General features: G+C 43.0%; 2 pseudogenes; both read left to right on the top strand.

Annotated features, from left to right (window-relative positions):
- Positions 1–282: 282 nt before the first annotated feature.
- Positions 283–15,120, top strand: LOC118992501 (60S ribosomal protein L36-like; annotated as a pseudogene).
- A 1,851-nt stretch (positions 15,121–16,971) lies between these two features.
- On the top strand, positions 16,972–17,830 carry LOC118992535 (nascent polypeptide-associated complex subunit alpha-like; annotated as a pseudogene).
- The last annotated feature ends 364 nt before the right edge of the window (positions 17,831–18,194 follow it).

Here is an 18,194-nt window from a genome sequence, read left to right as displayed (position 1 = left end):
AATCAAGTAAACACCACAGTAAACATCAGAGTAAGTCTTGTTTCTATCTTTCTTACCTAATTATAAATGCAATTAGCTCTGAGAGGAAATACTGGAAAACAGCATTTGTATAATCCAGGAGAGCAAATGGCCAACAGTAACCAAAACACCGCAAAGGAGAGGGGAGTAGTAAGCAGCCTTAGCGGACAGCAAGAAGTCAGTATAAAACCACATTAAAAGGGTAACGTTGGCACAGAGATCAATAAAACAGCTACAGTCCAAACAGAGACCGCAGGAACGAACATGCACACGTGTGGGAACTCCATTCCTGAGAGCAGCCTCGCAGGTCAGGGTGACATACGGGGGCTTCCAACACATGGTGCCGGCAGCATCTTCTATGAAACAGAGGAGTCTGGACCACGCCCTCACACAGGTACGTATGTACGTAGCAGTCCAAATCAATCCCAAATGGATCCAAGACCTCAGTGAGAAAAGTAAAACTGAAACTTCTAAAAGATGACTTAAGAGCAGTTATATGAGACTGAGGAAAGATTTTGCATATTAAGATACACACACAGCCCTGGCTGGTGTAGCTCAGTGGATTGAGCGCGGGCCTGCGAACCACACGATCGCAGTTTGATTCCCAGTCAGGGCACATGCCTGGGTTGCAGGCCAGTTCCCAGCAGGGGACTCACAAGAGGCAACCATACATTGATGTTTCTCTCCTTCTCTCCTTACCTTCCCCTCTAAAGATAAATAAATAAAATCTAAAAAAAAAAAAAAAGATATACACACGCATAAAGCAATCTCGATAAAATGAGAACTATAGATTTCAAAGTGTAAAAAGGCAAATCAAATTGGGAGAAGGAATTTGCAACACATCGTGGACAAAAGATTCTCATCCAGAATGTAAACAAACACGCATGCCCAACTGCTCAGGCCCGAAGCAAAGTGGACAGAACGCCAGGACGGGGACTTCAGAAGAGAGAAAAACTAGCCATAAAATCTATGGAAAACTGTTCGACTTCACTGGCAGTCTAGAAAATGGGAAAAACCAAATTTTACAGATGATTAAAATACAGTTGCACACCTAGTATGTTTGTAAAATTTTCAGTGTGACAATATGAGGTCTTGAGTAATTAGGCTCTTGGGAATACTTTATGTTGGTGGAAATATAAGTGGGAAAAGAGCACTTCAGAAACACTCTGACATTATCTAGTCAAAGTCCAGCAGCCCGGCAATTGCGCTCCTCGGTGTGCGCACATATCCCCGGAGACACCAGCATGTGGGCACTGGGGGATAGGCGTGAGACTCTGCACGACAGGGCTACCATGACAGCAACATTCTGGAAACAATCAAACATCCAGCACAGGAGAATGAATAAATTCTAACATACCTGCAAAATGGAATGCAATAGCAGCAGTGAATAAATCCCAATGTACCAACAAAATGGATGAAGTGTAACCTAATGCTAAAGCAAAAATTTAGCTACAGAACACAGTATGATTAAAGTTTTTAAATATGCAAGATTCTTAAACATTAAAAAGAACAGAAGTGACAAATATATTTTTTAATAATATATTTTATTGATTATGCCATTACAGTTGTCCCATTCCCCCCTTCATTCCCCTCCACCCTGCACAGCCCCTCCCACCCACATTCCCCCCCTTTAGTTCATGTGCATGTGTCTAAGTTTAGATTCTACATTTCCCATACTATTCTTGCCCTCCCCACCGTCTATTTTCTACCTACCGTCTATGCTACTTATTCGCTGTACCTTTTCCCCCCTCCTCCCACTCTCCTGTTGCTAACCCTCCATCTGATCTCCATTTCTGTGGTTCTGTTCCTGATCTACCTGTCCGCTTAGTTTGCTTTTGTTTTAGTTAATAAAACAAAAAGTTTGGTTGTTAATAACTGTGAGTTTGCTGTCCTTTCACTGTTCATATTTTTTATCTTCTTTTTCTTAGATAAGTCCCTTTAACATTTCATACAATAAGGGCTTGGTGATGATGAACTTTAATTTGACTTTATCTGGGAAGCACTTTCTCTGCCCTTCCATTGTAAATGGAAGCTTCGCTGGATAGAGCAATCTTGGATGTAGGTCCTTGCCTTTCATGACTTGGAATACTTCTTTCCAGCCCCTTCTTGCCTGGAAGATCTCTTTTGAGAAATCCGCTGACAGTCTGATGGGAACTCCTTGGTAGGTGACTGTCCCCTTATCTCTTGCTGCTTCTAGGATTCTCTCCTTCATTTTCATCTTGGCTAATGTAATTATAATGTGCCTTTGTGTGTTTCTCCTTGGGTCCAACTTCTTTGGGACTCTCTGAGCTTCCTGGACTTCCTGGAAGTCTGTTTCCTTTGCCAGGTTGGGGAAGTTCTCCTTTATTATTTATTCAAATTAGTGTTCCACTTGTTGCTGTTCCTCTTCCCCTTCTGGTACCCCTATAATTTGGATGTTGGAATGTTTAAAGATGTGTTAGAGGTTCCTAAGCCTCTTTTCCTTTTTTTGAATTCTTGTTTCTTCATTCTTTTCTGTTTGGCTGTTTCTTTCTTCCTTCTGGTTCACTTGATTGATTTGAGTCCGTTTTGTTTCCATCACTATTGGTTCCCTGTGCATTTTCCTTCATTTCACTTAGTGTAGCTTTCATTTTTCATCTAATTTGGGACCAAAATCAACCAGTTCTGTGAACATCCTGATCACCAGTGTTTTGAACTGTGCACCTGAGAGGTTGGCTATCTCTTGGTCGCTTAGAAGTATTGGCTCTGGGGCTTTGATCTGTTCTTCTGTTTGAGCCATAATTTTTTGGTCTGTTGGTGCCTGTTATGTATGAGGGGTGGAGCCTTAGGTGTTCACCAGGGCGGGGCAACCCAGTTGCTGGGTTGTGATGCTGTATGTGGGGTGGGGTTAGAGAGGGAATGACGGCGCTTGCTCAGCTTGTATTTCAGTCCCTTCCACCACTTCCCACAAGGAAATTGGGCCCTTCTGGTGCTGGTTCCCAGGTGGGTGGGCTTGTACGTCCTGGGACCCCGTGGGTCTAACAAACTCTCTTGTGAGGCTGGGAGTCTCGCCTGGCACCTCAACCCCCGCAAGTGTTTTCAGTCGGTGCTTTCAGGCTTTATTTCCCAGAGCTGGGGCCCTGGGTTGGCGGTCTGTCTCATTGCCTGTTTTTTGCCTAGTTTATCTGTGTGCGAATGTATGACTGAGGTCAGCCAGCCGCCTTGCGTGCCTCACTGGGTCTGCTCATTTCCTCCCTGCACCCCGGGTCTGCCAACCACCGCCTTTTCCTGCTTCGACCTCTCACCGTGGGCCACTGACTCTGCCCCTCTTACCAGTCTGGATGAATGGTTGTCAGACTTCCACATAGTTCAAATTCTGTCTGTTCTGGTTGTGTTTTTGTTTCTAAATCTTTGCTGTCCTTAATTTTGGTTGTGCGAGGAGACACAATATTTCCACCTATGCCTCCATCTCGGCCAGAAGTCTATTTTTTTCTTTTCTTGGAGAGTAAATGCTGCATGTCTAAAAGATAAGATTGTTGGTGATTCTGAAGTCCAATGTAACACTGATGGTCACTGTGGCCCAATGGAAGGACGGGAGTCTTGCTCTTGATGGCTGCCACTCTGCTCTGTGGATAGGTGTGTTTTACTGGGTCTGGATAGATCGGCCCATGAGCCTGGCCCCTGCTACCAAGTGACTCACTGATTGACTGACTCTCTGGCTGCCCTGGTTTAAGAATGGAGCTAATGAGTCCAGGGTCAACAGTTCAGTCCCTTGTGGCCCAGTTGGCTTTGCAGTCTGTTTCATGCTCATAGGCTGCACCATTCTGTAAATGTGTTAGTCACAAGAGGGACTGAACAAGAGAAAAAGAACAGATCAGTTCAATTTGAAAATCAATCTCAAGCCGATGGCTCTGGTCAGTATACAAACCACAGTGCTATTAATCATAAGTGGTTGCAAAGATGTCAACCCAAATATTATTAAACTAGACAAGTCACAGCCGGAGAATCAAGGAACTTATCTGACGCCTCTCTCGCTGCATGGGTGGGCATCAAAGGTGTCCCTGTGCTTCGGACCCAGCCTTCTACACACTCGTATAGATGCTGACTTTGTAAGATAGGAATCCTGAACAAAACGTTGACTCTCAAGAAATTAGCATTCACAATTTGGCAGTGCTTTACAAATGCACAAACACAAAGTCAGCAGACCAGGAAAGCTGGATTAAAAACCACTGCTGTACAGCAGGACAATCTAAAAATCACCCCATATCTAATTCTGGTTTGTTTTTAAAATGCTCCTGGTTCACACAGAAAGTACCTGGGTAAGGAGTGCTTGCAGTAACTCAGAAGACTTGTTTTTAAAAATTGACGCATGAAACCAGTTCAACAGATTCGGTGAGAATGAAAAAGAGACATAATACCATGAATATATATGTAATTTTCTTACAAGGGTTTACACTTAACCTTGTATAACATGGGGGTTAGGGACATCAATCCTCCACGCAGTTGAAAATCCACATAAAACTTGTGACTGCCCAGAAACTTACCTACCAGTCACACCTCAGGATTGGTTCCAGGACACCCTCCCTAGGCATATCTCATGGATACAGAAATCGGAAGATGCTCAAGTCCCTTATATAAATGGCATAGATCAATACAGTCAGCCCTCTGCATCCATGGGTTCAAACAACCACAGATTAAAAACAGTATTTTCAGGGAGTTCTAGCCGCAGCACTTCGGCATGAAGAAGAAATTAAAGACATCTAAATTAGAAATGAGTCAGTAAAACTGTCACTGTTTGCTGGTAGATTCTATATGTAGAGAGAATCCTAAAGATTCCACCAGAAAACTATTAGAACCAATATAAAAATTCAGAATAGTAGCAGGATACAAAATAAATATTTAGAAATTGGTTGCATTTTCATACACCAATAATGAACTATCAGAAAGAGAGACTAGGAAAATAATTCCATTTATAATTTCATATAAAAGAAACCTAGGAATAAATCTAACCAAGGAGCTAAAAGACCTATACTCAGAAAATTATAAGGTACTGAAGAAAGAAATTGAAGAAAATACAAATAAATGGAAGCATATACTATGCTCAGGGACAGGAAGAATTAACATCATTAAAATGGCCATACTCCTCAAAGAAATCTATAGATTCAATGTAATTCCTATCAAAATACCAATGGTGTTTTTCAAAGAACTAGAATAACCCCAAAATTTACATGGAACTGCAAGGAACCCAAACAGCCACAACAGTCTTGAGAAAGAAGAACAAAGTTGGAGTTAAAACACTACTTGATATCAAACTATACTACAAAAATATGGTGATCAAAACAGCATGGTACTGGCATAGAAACAGACACACAGATCAATGGCACAGAACAGAGAGTTCAGAAATAAACCCATGCCTGTATGTGCATTAATACATGACAAAGGAGGCAAGGCCATATAATTGGGTAAAGACAGTCCATTCAGTAAATGATGTCGGGAATATTGAAAAGATACATGCAAAAAAGAAAAGAAAAGAAAAGAAAATTGACCACTTTCCTACACCATATAAAAAAATAAGCTCAAGATGGATTAAAGACTTAAATGTTAAGCCCTGGCTGGTATAGCTCAGTGGATTGAGCACGGGCCTGCGAACCAGAAGACTTAAATGTTAGACTTAAAACCATAAAAATCCTAAAGAACCTACAGACAGTAAAATCTCTGACATTTCTCTTAGCAATATTTGTTTCTGACAAATCTCCTTGGGCAAGGGAAACAAAATAAAAAAATAAACAAATGGAACGACATCAATCTAAAAAGGTTTTGCATAGCAAAGGAAGCTATCAAACAAACAAACAAACAAACAAACAAAAAACTCAATGGGAGAAGATACATCTGATAAGGGGTTAATATCCAAAATTTGTAAAGAACTCATACATCTCAATACCAAAAACAGAATCCAATTAAAAAGTAGGCAGAGGCAATGGCTGGTGTGGCTCAGTGGACTGAGTGCTGGCCTGCACACTGGAAGGTCGCCAGTTCAGTTCCCAGTCAGGGCACATGCCTGGGTTGTGGGCCAGATCCCCAGTTGGGGGCATGCAAGAGGCAACTGATTAATGTTTCTCTCCCTCTCTTTCTCCCACCCTTCCCCTCTTTCTAAAAATAAATTTAAAAAAATCTTAAAACAAAAGTGGGTAGAGGATATGAGTAGACAGTTCTTCAAAGAATACATTCAGATGGCTAACAGACACATGAAAAGATGCTCAATTTTACTAATCATGAGAGAAATGAAAACTAAAAGCACAATGAGATATCACCTTACCCCTGTCAGAATGGCTATCATCAACACATAAACAAGTGTTACTGAGAATGTGGAGAAAAGGGAACCCTCATATACTGCTGCTGAGAATGCAGACTGGTGCAGCCACTGTGGAAAACAATGTGGAGATTCCTCAAAAAATTAGAAATGAAACTACCTTATGACCCAGCAATTCCACTTCTGAGTATATATCCAAAGCAACTCAAAACACTAATTAGAAAGGATATATGCACCCTTATGTTCACTGCGGCTATTTACAATAGCCAAGACACGAAAGCAACTGAAGTGCCCATCAGTGGACAAGTGGATAAAAAAGCTGTGAGATATATCTACTTGAATACTACTTGGCCATAAAAAATGAAATTTTACCATTTGTAACAGCATGGACAGACCTAGAGGGTATTATGTTAAGTGAAATAAGTCAGTCGCAGAAAGACAATGCCACATGATTTCACTCACATGTGGAATCTAAAGAAGCAAGTAAACAAACAGAATAGAAACAGTCTCATAGATACACAGAACAGCTGATGGTTGCCAGAGGGGAGGAGAGCTGGGGGGCTGGGTGAAAAGGTGAAGGGATTAAGAAAGACAAATGGGTAGTTAATGAACGGTCACAGGGATGTAAAGTGCAGGGAATAGTCGGTGATACTGAGATAACTAGGAATGGTGCTGGGTGGGGACCAGAAATATCCGGGCGACCACTTTGTAAAGGATGTAACTGTCTAACCACCATGCAAACTGTCATTGAAAAATGAAAAAAAAAAAAAAGAAATGTAAGTTCTTGGAATAATTTTTTTTAAGAAAAGAAAGTATTTTCGATCTGCAGTTGGTTGACTATGCAGATGTGGGACTCAGGCATAAAAAAGGTCAACTGTGTATTTACCGGAAAAACCCCACGAATGAATAGGCCTATGCAGTTCAAACCTGCACTGTTCAAGGGTCAACTGTATTTGGAAAGTCATCACTTTACCAGAAGGTGACAACCCCAGCTGATCTGTACCAAAGAGGGGAAAGTAAGCGAGCTCTTAAAAACAGCCTCTACAGGAAGGACAAGAGCAAAGGATAAGCACCGAATAGGAGGCCCTTGCCGAGGCCCTCTTTGTCACGCAGGCCTGGCTTTGACTTCCAATCTCAGTAACACTGGGTACACGGCCTGTGTGTCTCCGTGGAAGGTCTGGGACAGCTTCAGCTTCAGGTGCTCGAGAGGGAGGCCTGTCTTGTCCCAAACATGTTACGTTTCTTCCCAGTGGGGTTTCAGGCCCGGATCAGGGCTCCAAGTCCTTGCCATCTGGCAGTAGTTTAGAAACTTCCTTTTGCTTTCTCATAAATTTTGTTGAAAGCAACCACACAATGAAGAGTACATGCCTTCAACTTACTCTTAACAGGAAGATGAGCTAAGTTCCTTGAAAAGCCCTGTCCAGTTGCTGGGCACTATGGGCAGAGGGCTCCACTGTGACCTTGACTCCTCTCACATGCGCAGAACTCCTCCTATGAAGATCTTTAAAGAGATATTTGGACAGATGTTTTCTTTCATTTTTACAAGTTGAGACAAATCTGTGGAATGCAGAACTTCTAGAGTCGTGGGGCATTGTGTGTGTGTGTGTGTGTGTGTGTGTGTCCAGGTGAACAACACGAGCGAGCAGTGCTTTCTCTAGTCCCAGAGCTGCCTGAGACCAAATCGTGCTGCTCTCTATAAACAAAAATGATTTCTAAGCCTATGAGATCCTCTAAACTTTCCCCTTGATTTATATTCTGAGAAATTCTGCTAAGAAGCTGTGTTCTGTAAAAGCCTGGGGCACAATCTTTTGCAATATGTTGGGCAATTGTTTTTTAAAAACAGGAGGGGTGTTTAATAACTAATTGTTTGAGCTCTGTCTCCAAGAGGTTACAAATCCCTGAAAGCCAGTCAGCTCATTTTATTTTAAGAGAGCTATAAATTCATAGCCTCTCCTTATGAGGCAGATAAAGCCACATGATGGTTATTTTCTGAGAAAGGGAATTAACTTTTCTTGGAAGACTCAAGGCCAAAGTCGGTTCCTGAAGCTGAAGGTAGAGAAGTAGCAAGCAAGGAACTATTACCTTTTTAAGAAATTCTAATATTTGAGCCCCAGAGAAAGAAGATACAACAGCAAGTGATCATAGGGCCCAGAGATGACAAGACTCTTTCAATCATGGAAGAGACATGCGGCATTCGATGCATGTCAGACAGCGGTTTATGACTAACTGCCAAGTGAGCAATGGAGGTGATAAGTGCTCCTAGGTCAGAGGGCCCCGGGGCCAGAGCAGCCTGGGAAAACTGCCCGACCTCGGGGACAGTGGTGGGGCAGGATGGAGAGAAGCCCGGAGGGGAGGGCAGGAAGCCCGAGGGCTGGAAGCAAGGTTCTGAGTCAGTGAGAAAATCCAGTCCCGATACGAGGAAATGGTAGGTGTTCAATAAATATTTGCAGAAATCTAAAACAAAAGTTTTTTTTTAAAATGAAACTGACTCAAGTACTTAAACAGAGATCATGTGCAGTAATGTGGTGTGGATTTGAGTTATGCAAATGAAGCTAAAATTAGCAAACTATCAGAAGCACACACAGGAGAAACCAGAATGTGAGGGAGACCATTAAAAACCATTAAAATCATCCTGAAGACACATGGAAAATAAGATGCACATGTGAAGAAGCATCATCCTTAACCTTCATCAGTATAAATGCTTGTATTTTTAAAAAGCAGCAGAGGAACAAAGATGAAGAAGCAACAAAAAAAGGTGCCACAATAGCACAAGATAAAGTAGTGTGGCATACTGAAGCTTCCAGAAACAAGAGGACCTGGGGAAGACCTGGGGGAAGGCCAACCTCCACTTTAAAGGTCGCCCCTTACATTTCAGGATGAGGAGGGAGCCCGGCTGGAAGCGGACAGGAGCCTGCGAGCACGTCCTCAGGGGAGTGGAGGGGGGAGGAGAGAACCACAGCCAGGCCACTGGAGAGCTGAGGCGTGGGAATCTCTCTACGACCCCATGAGGGGAATTCGCCCCTGAGCAGATGTGCCTAAATCTGCTTTCCTAAAGCAAAATTTATTGTGGTGCACAGAGAGACCCTGGGGAAGGGATTTGGAAAGATGGACACTGCAAGTGAGCCGTAGAAGACAACTCTATCAGCAGATTCGGTTTAGGGCCTCTACAGAAAAATGGCACCGCAACCCAACACGACATATGTAAAGCAAGAAAAAGAAACCAATGGAGACCTTCTCATCTGACAGGGTCTGCACCCATGACCTCTTGGGGAGGCCTTCCCTGGCAACCGTCTCTGTGTCCCCACACTTGCTCATTAGTGACTAAGTGTCTGTGTCGAAGCCATAGAGCTGAGAGGGCTGTGCTCATCCTTACCAGCAGCTGGTGGGGTGGGGCACGGAGAGAGCGTCTCGAATGCGTAAGGGGGCGAACTCCAGCGGGGAAGGAGTGATTCGCATTTGCCAGTGTGAAAGCGTGGAGGCGCACATCGCTAACGAAAGAAACTCGGAGGGAGCCGCACTCGATGCCTGAGGCTGAACATGGTTATACACTTGTTTTTTTTATTAGCCAGCTGGGGATTATTTATTTTGCTATTTTTAGGTCCAAAAATCTTAGCTTTCTCTCCCTACCACTAGCTGTTTTGAAGTCAGAAAGCAGAGCCAATTTAAATATTGGCCCAAGCAAAACCTCCCAGTGACAGGTGCTCTACAAAGGGGAAAAAAAAGTTCAAGTTCAAAAAGCAAACAAACAAGGGGAAAAGAGATTTTGGAATTGTATGCATTATCAGCTTATGAGCTTTATGTTACAAATTTGAAGACAGTCTCATGGAAATAGTTTAGGTGTCAATTTCAAGTTAAACATAAAGTAGGAAAGTTCACTACAAGGGCAAGAACTGCCTTCTAATTTCTCCTCAGCCAAGTCTTGATTCCCAAATATCAGAGATACACACATTCAAATTAAACAGAAAAAGACTTTTCAAGGCCAAGTAAGAAATTTCTTTTTTTTTAAATGTGATCTCTGCCACATTTTCCCTCCACTAATACAGCTGACATTTATTGAGCCAGAAACCGGCAAAGCACTTTACCTGTATTTCACCTTGTTTAAACCTCATAAACCCCTATGAGGGACCTGAACTATGGAGAAATCGAAGAATGTCCTCAAAGCCACACAACTAGTAAATGGTTGCACACCTTGTGATCTCAAACCATGGTATTCTGCTCCATGAACGTGGACAATGGAACACCACCCAGGAAAAGTACAGCAACAAGCAAAATCCATGAGTCTTCCAATCAATTCACTTTTGGTATTTAACAAGCACCTTTGGAAACCTTTTATTATGGGAGAAATTCCAACGTACATAAGGTAAACAGAATAGAACCCCACGCACCTTGCCATTCTTACACCACCCTAACCTCTACCCACTCTTCAGCTGCTTTGCGCGGCTTTTGTGAGGCAAAATATACGTACCCTGAACGCACACACACGTCAGCTGTACAACTTGATGAGTGGGGGTACACACACGTAACCCACAGTCCTGGCATGATGCAGAACATGTCCATGTTCCCAAACAGTGTCTCCATGTCCCCTCCCAGTCGCTCCCCCACCCCGGTCCCCAGAGACAATCACTGTTACTGTCTGTTTTTCCCACCGTAGCTCAGTTTTGCCTTTTCTGGAATTTCTATAAATGGAATCACACAGAATGTCCTCTTGTCTGGCTGCTTTTGCTCAGCATGTTTCTGAGATTTATCCAATATTGTTGGATGTATTGGTGGCTCATTCTTCGCCCGAATACACCCCAATTGCTTATCCACTTTCCGACTGATGCGCATCTGGGGTGTTTCCACCCTGGAGCTATTAAGAAGGAAGCCGCTGCGCCCATTCTTTTTGTGAACATGTGTTTCATTTCTCCTAGGACGGGAATTTCTAAGTCAAAGGGTAGGTGTATGTTTCATTTTTATGTGGAACTGCTAAACCTTTGTTCAAAGTAGATGAACTACGTTGTATTTTCACTAGCGATGTATAAAAGTTGCTTGCAGACTCACCAACATTTGATGATGTCAGTCTTTCTCATTGCAGCCATTGTAATGGGTGCACAGTATTAGTTCATCGTGGTTTTAATTTGCATTTATCTGATGACTAGTGATGTTGAACACCTTTTCCTGTGTGTGCTAGCCATTCACATATCTTCCTTTGTGAAGTGTTGGTTTAAGATTTTTGTACATCTTTTTAAAGTAGGTTGTCTTTATTACTGAACTGTCAAATTCTTTATAGATTCTGGATACAAGTCCTTTATTAGATACACAGTTTGCCACTTCTTCCCAGCTATGGATTGCTTATTTTCTTTTTAAAATTTACATCATTTTTTATTTTTCAATTACAGTTGACATATAATATTATATTAGTTTCAGGTATACACCCAGTGATTAGACATGTAACTTACTAAGTGATCACCCCATCTGACACACACATGGTTATTAGAATACTATTGACTATGTTCCCTTTGCTGTACTTTGCATCCCCATGGCTACTGTGGAACTACCAATTTGTACTTCTTAATTCGTTAACTTTTTTTGCCCATCCTCCCAACCCCCAGGCCTTCTGGCAACTGTCAAAATGTTCTCAGTGTCTACGAGTATATTTCTGTTCTGCTTCTTTGTTTATTTCAATTTTTTAAGATTCATTTGTTGATAGATACATATTTATTGCCATTTTATTGTTCTTGTAGTTTTTTCCCCTTATCAAAGAAGACGCTTTTTAACATTTCATGTAATACTAGTTTAATGGTGATGAACACCTTTAGTTTTTTCTTGTCTAAGAAGCTATATGTTCTTTGATTCTAAATGATGGCTTTGCTGGGTACAGTAATCTTGATTGTAGGTCCCTACTTTTCATTTCTTTGGATATTTCTTGCCAATCCCTTCTGACCTGAAAAGTTTCTGTTGAGAAATCAATGAACAGTCTTGTGGAAATGCCCTGGTTGGTAACTAATTGCTTTTCTCTTGCTGCTTTTCAGATTTTAATGTGATGCTTTGGCATTTTAATGTGATGTGTCTTGGAGTGGGCCTCTTTGGTTTCGTCTTGTTTGAGACTCTGTTTCCTGGACTTGTATGTCTATTTCCTTCGCCAGGTTAGGGAAGTCTTCTGTCATCATTTTTTCAAATAGGTTTTCAATTTCTTCTCCTGTTGGCACCCCTATGATGCAAACGCTGGTACACCTGAAGTGGTCTGATAGGCTCCTTACACTATTTTCATTTCTTTGGATTCTTTTTTCTTTTCTGATTGGGTATTTTCTGCTTCTTTTTTTAAAAAAATATTTTATTTATTTATCTTTAGAGGGGAAGGGAAGGAGAGAGGAAACAAACATCAATGTATGGTTGCTTCTCGTGCATTCCCTGCAGAGAACTGGCCCCTGCCGGAAACTGGCCTGCAACCCAAGCATGTGTCCTGACTGGGAATCGAACCGTGATAGTCTGGTTCGCAGGCCCATGCTCAATCCACTGAGCTATACCAGCCAGGGCTCATTTTCTGCTTCTTTATATTCCAAATCGTCGATTTGATTCTTGGCTTTATCTACTCTACTGTTGATTTCCTCTAAGTTACTCTTCATTTTAGTTATTGTATCCTTCATTTCTGACCTTTTTATGGTTTCCATGTCCTTTTTCATGCTGTTGAAGTTCTAAGTTTGACTACTCTCCTCTAAGTCACAGGTGGCAAACACAAGGCCTGTGGCCTTGTTTTATCCAGCCCAGCACCTTGTTTCTACCTCAGTGCTGGTGGCAGCACCGAACTCTCGCTTAACTATTAAGGAGCAGTTACGTTTATACAGTCCTCAAATTACACTCAGCCCTTTGAAGGCAACTGCGAGGCTGATGTGGCTCCTGGTGAAAATGAGTGTGACACCCCTGCTCTAAGTTCACTGAGCATCCTTGTAACTGGTGTTTTTAACTCTGCATCTAATAGATTGCTTGTGTCCATTTTGTTCAGTTTTCTCCTGTTCTTTCATTTGGGGTGTGTTTGTCTTCTCACTTTGGTGGCCTCCCTGTGTTTGTTTCCATGTATTAGGCAGAGCTGCTACATCTCCTGGGCTTGCTAGAGTGGCCCACCATAGCAGGTGTCCTGTAAGGCCAGTGGCACCGTCTCCCTGATCACCCAAGCTGGGCACTCCAGGTGTGCCTCCTCCCTGTGTGGGCTGTGTATGTCCTCCTGTTGTAGTTGAGCCTTGATTGCTGTTGGTATATCAACAGCAGGGATTTACCCACCAGGGTGACTGGCCTCAGGGACTTTATGTGATTACAGTGGGGGATTAGCTGTGCAGGGGCCCACGGAGTAGGCCTTACTTCAGTGAGGCTCTGGTGCCTGCTGAGTCTGCCCTTGAGTATGTCATAGTAGAGGTGGCTGGTGGTGCTTCAACATGACATGAAGTGGCCCACGGGCTACACTAACTCTGGGGCCTCCCGGGAGGTGCAGGCCAAGGTCAGCTGCCACCTGTGTTCTGCCTGGGCCAACCAGCTTGAGCTACAAAACAATCTGCAGATGGCTGCTACTTGTGCTGGGCTTGGAGGTGCCCAGAAGAAGCCAAGCTGTGAACCACAGCCAGATGCTGCTAGAGCCAGCCTGAGGCCACTTAGCAAGAAATACAGGGCACGCTGAGGCCAAATGCTGCTTGTTTGGGAGATTTTAGGAAAGTCTGAAGCATGAGCCAAGGCAGGCCATTGGTATAGTAAAGACCCACCCAGGCTCTGCATGTTTGGTGGGGCGGAGTCCCAGGAAACCATCAGGGCGAGGCCAACAGTGTAGACCACCTTGATGGACCTGGATGTGGCACCTGCCCACCACCTCCGCGGGGGCTGGCCTCATCAAAGGAGCACTGGCCTATGTCAGAACTTTTGTCTGGGCGAAAGCTGCCCCTCATTCTCACCTAGAAGCCAGGTAATTTAGCTCCTCCTGGGATGTCCCTAGCGCCTTTTGAACTGCTATCCCAGCACTGGAGCTTAGGGGGAGGGAGTCAGAGTAAGTCCATGTGCAGGCCCTGTAAGAGGTACTGCCTGGGACTCCAGGAGTCCTCTGCCTCACTCAGACTCAATTCCCCTCTGGTTTTTATAGCCTGAAGTCACAGGACTTCTCTTCCTGGCAATGAGACCCTGGGCTGGGGGGCCTGGTGTGGGTCTGAGACCCCTCGCTCCTGAGCTATTCCTCTTGATTTTAATCTGCCACATGTGAGTGTGGGGCCAGCCTGTTCCGCATCTCTGTCCCTTCCACCAGTCTCGATGTGGCTTCTCCTCTAAATCCCTAGCTGTAGGACTTTTACTCAGCTAGATTTCAGGTGGTTCTGAATGATGGTTGTTCTCCAGCCTAGCCGTAATCTTGATATGGTTAGGGGAGGATGTGAGTACCACTTTTGCACTACCATCTTGACAGGAATTCTCACATGTTTATTAATAATGTTTTTCCCTTCCGCTGAGGCCCCACTGAGGAATAGCAGCCGTGGCTCTCCGCTATCCCCTGGCCGTGAGCCTCAACAAGGGCCACAAAGTAACAAAGAACATGAGCAAGCCGAGGCACAGCCGACGCCGCAGCGCCTCACCAAGCACACCGAGTTTGTGCGGGACATGATCCAAGAAGCGTGTGGCTTTGCCCTCTACGAGCCAGCGGCGCACCATGGAGTTGCTCAAGGTCTCTAAGGACAAGAGGGCCCTGAAGTTCATCAAGAAAAGGGTGGGGACACACATCCGTGCCAAGAGGAAGAGAGAGGAGCTAAGCAATGTCCTTGCAGCCCTGAGGAAGGCAGCAGCCAAGAAGGACTGAACCCCATGCCCTCTGAGTAATAAAATCTGTTCAGAAAAAAATAATGTTTTTTTTATGAACAAAGATATTTAATTTAGAAAAAAATTATAGTTTTTTTCTTTTATGGTTGTTTTTTGAGTTCTATCTAAAAACCAGTTGCCTACTCCAGTCCATGAATGTAGTCTATTATGTTCTCTTTTAAAGCTTTATAGTTTTAGCTTTTACATTTAGGTCTAGCATCCATCTCAAATTAACTTTTACATATGATGTCAAGTATTGGTTGAGGTTCATTCTTTACCCAGTATTCCCGCACCACTTGTTGAAAACACTACTGTTTCCCCATTGAATTATCCTGTCCCTTCGACGAAAATCAGTTGACTATGTAAGCGAGTGCCTATTTGTGGATTTTGTTCTGTCCTTACACCATATATTTCTCTCTGTAAAGAGAAATTTAACTTCAATTCCTACATTAAAAAGCCTGCTGGAATTATGATTGAGATTGTATTGAATCTCCACATTACTCTGGGGAGAACTGACATTTTAACAATATTGAGTCTTTCCAATCCACGAGGATAGTATCTTTCCGTTTATTGGAATTTTTCTTTTTGCAAGACTGAGCCTCCTATTACCCGACAGAAACAAAGTTACTCTTTTTTTTTAAAGAGAGTTTAATGGAGACATAATTGATATACAAAATAACTGCACTGTATCTAATGCATGCAATTCAATGAGTTTGGACACATGCATACAGTCACGATACCACATTGTAATCTTTAGAAGAAAAAAAGTAATCAGAAATATCTTATTCCAAGGTTAAAAGTGCTTTCTGTTCCATTCTACCCTGCTCAAACACTGACTAGCTACTCCATGATGTTAGGTATTACCTCAGATAACAGTAATACACTTGACCCTTGAACAATATGGGTGCGAGCTGCATGGTCCCTTATGTGATTCTTTTCAATCGACCCACAGTTCAAACCCATGTTGTTCAAGGGCCATCTCCAGGGTTGGAAATCTGAGTATGCAGAGGGCAAACTGTAGTGATGTGCAGACTTTCTAAGTACAGAGGGTGGTCCCCCTAACCCCTGCATGTTCTAGGGTCAAATGTAATTTCAAACAGGGAAAAATGCATTCCCCAAAATGTAAAAAAAGAAAATATATATGAGATAATCAAGCAAGATGTCCACCACTGTGTTAAAAAATATTTTTGTTTGTTTGGTGTATACGCTTTTTTTAAGCAACGTGTTACAGGGTGGTCCCAGTATATTTGAGAGTAGGGGACATTAGTCACTAGGTTTGAGGGCCTGAAGTGCTGGACAACATCAGCTAAAAAAAAGTAGATACTGGCTGGAAGAAGACAGAAAGCAGAAACCCCAGCTTTCTAATAATGGCACAGGTAGCCTCTCTTGTTACCTCCTTAAAAACAGTCAAGTGTGATTTGCTAAAGAGAAAATGTGCCGGCCAGATGATTTGAGATATCTTGCATGCCAGTGTCACAAGTCAACTCTCTTGTCACAGTACAAAGACCAAGAAGTGAGAGATAAGTAGTCCCCTGTTAGAAACGGGAGAACCCTCAGCACAAGCTAAGGGCGTAAGAGCTCCGCCTTTGTGGAACTTTTTATAGGACTCGCAGTGCCTGTGTGGCCAAATTAATCAGATCTGTGAGTCATTAATGAGATATAAATTTTGGATGTGATCTAGACACAGATTTTCCTTTGTGAATAAAAGATACTTTAGAGATAACTGAATCAAATTTTAAAACCACTTTCTTTAGTGTATTGTAGAGATGACTTCAGCTAGAAACAGAAGCTTGACAAAAATGTCAATCTTTAATAATTTAAAAAACATCCTAACTCTTACGATGTATGCACGGGAACTATCAGAATATTCAGCACTCAGCCATCTTGGTTCCGTGTTCCCCGCACAAAATGCCCGGTGAAGCCACAGAAAGTGTCCCTGCTGCAGAGGAGGGACTGCCACAGCCCCAGGCTGAGACAGGGCCTGGAACAGAATGGGACAACGAAGCATCAGTACACAGTTCGAGGAACAAGACTGCACACAGGCAACCTCTAAACAAGCCCAGGAGGCAGCAGCTGAAATGGACGAAGAACCAGCCAGTAAAGCAAAACAGAAAACAGAGCCGGAGTCCAAGGATGGCACAGAAGGCTTATGTCCAAACTGGGTCTTCAGCAAGTTACACTATCTAGAAATCTAAGAATATCCTCTTTGTTATCACAAAACCAGATGTCTACAAGAGCCCAGCTTCAGATACCTACCCAGTTTTGGGGGAAGCCGAGATCGAGGACTTATCTTAGCAAGCCTAGTTAGCAGCTGCTGAGAAATTCACAGTTCAAGGTGAAGCTGTCTCAGACATTCAAGAAACACACACAGAGTCCAATGGTCTGAGAACAGAGTAACAGGGAAGAGGCTGAAGAAACATGTGTGGACGTTAAGGACACGGAATTGGTCCTGTCACAAGAAAACGTGTCAAGAACATAGCCAGTCTGTGCCCTGAAGGACAACAGTAATGATATTGTAAATGCTATTCTGGAATTCACACTGTAACCATCCAAAAATGAGGACCTGTTTTCTTTTTCTTTTCTTTCTTTTTGGTGTTTCAAAAGAGTAACTGCAGCTTGGTCTAAAATTTGTACTATTTCCATCCTTAATAAAGTCATGGCTTTTTGTGGGTAAAAAATATACAAATAAAAATTAAATACTCAGTACTTACCAGAAGCATCCAGCATCAACAATACAGTCTATGTTTTAAATGCCTATTTAAATATGTGCAATCGACTCAAATTAAAATCATTACAAACTCATGACAAATCCCCCAAACAGATAACTGTGTACGTGTTGGAGGTGGAAGTGGGGTCACAGAGAGAAAATCGTCTTGTTAGATGTTTTTCAGCACGAAGGCCTTTTCGGTTTTCCCTTGAAAGGACTGAGCCGACACTCTCCAAAGGCAGTGCTGCTGGGCCTGGAGAAGGATGTGCCAGCGCTTCAAAATAAACCCGAAGGCCCAGGTCTTGGTCGTGCACGCCTGTGGATTACTCATAGTCACTCCCAGGGCCTCTCCCCGGCACGGCTGTGGAGTAGGCAGAATTTATCTTTAGACCCTCCTAC

This window comes from Sturnira hondurensis, unplaced genomic scaffold (genome assembly GCF_014824575.4).
Source record: "Sturnira hondurensis isolate 20B ecotype Veracruz unplaced genomic scaffold, ASM1482457v3 Scaffold0008196, whole genome shotgun sequence".
NCBI classification, from domain to species: Eukaryota; Metazoa; Chordata; class Mammalia; order Chiroptera; family Phyllostomidae; genus Sturnira; species Sturnira hondurensis.
The sequence above is the reverse complement of the archived record's forward strand: the minus strand, read 5'-3'. Positions and strand labels throughout refer to the sequence as shown.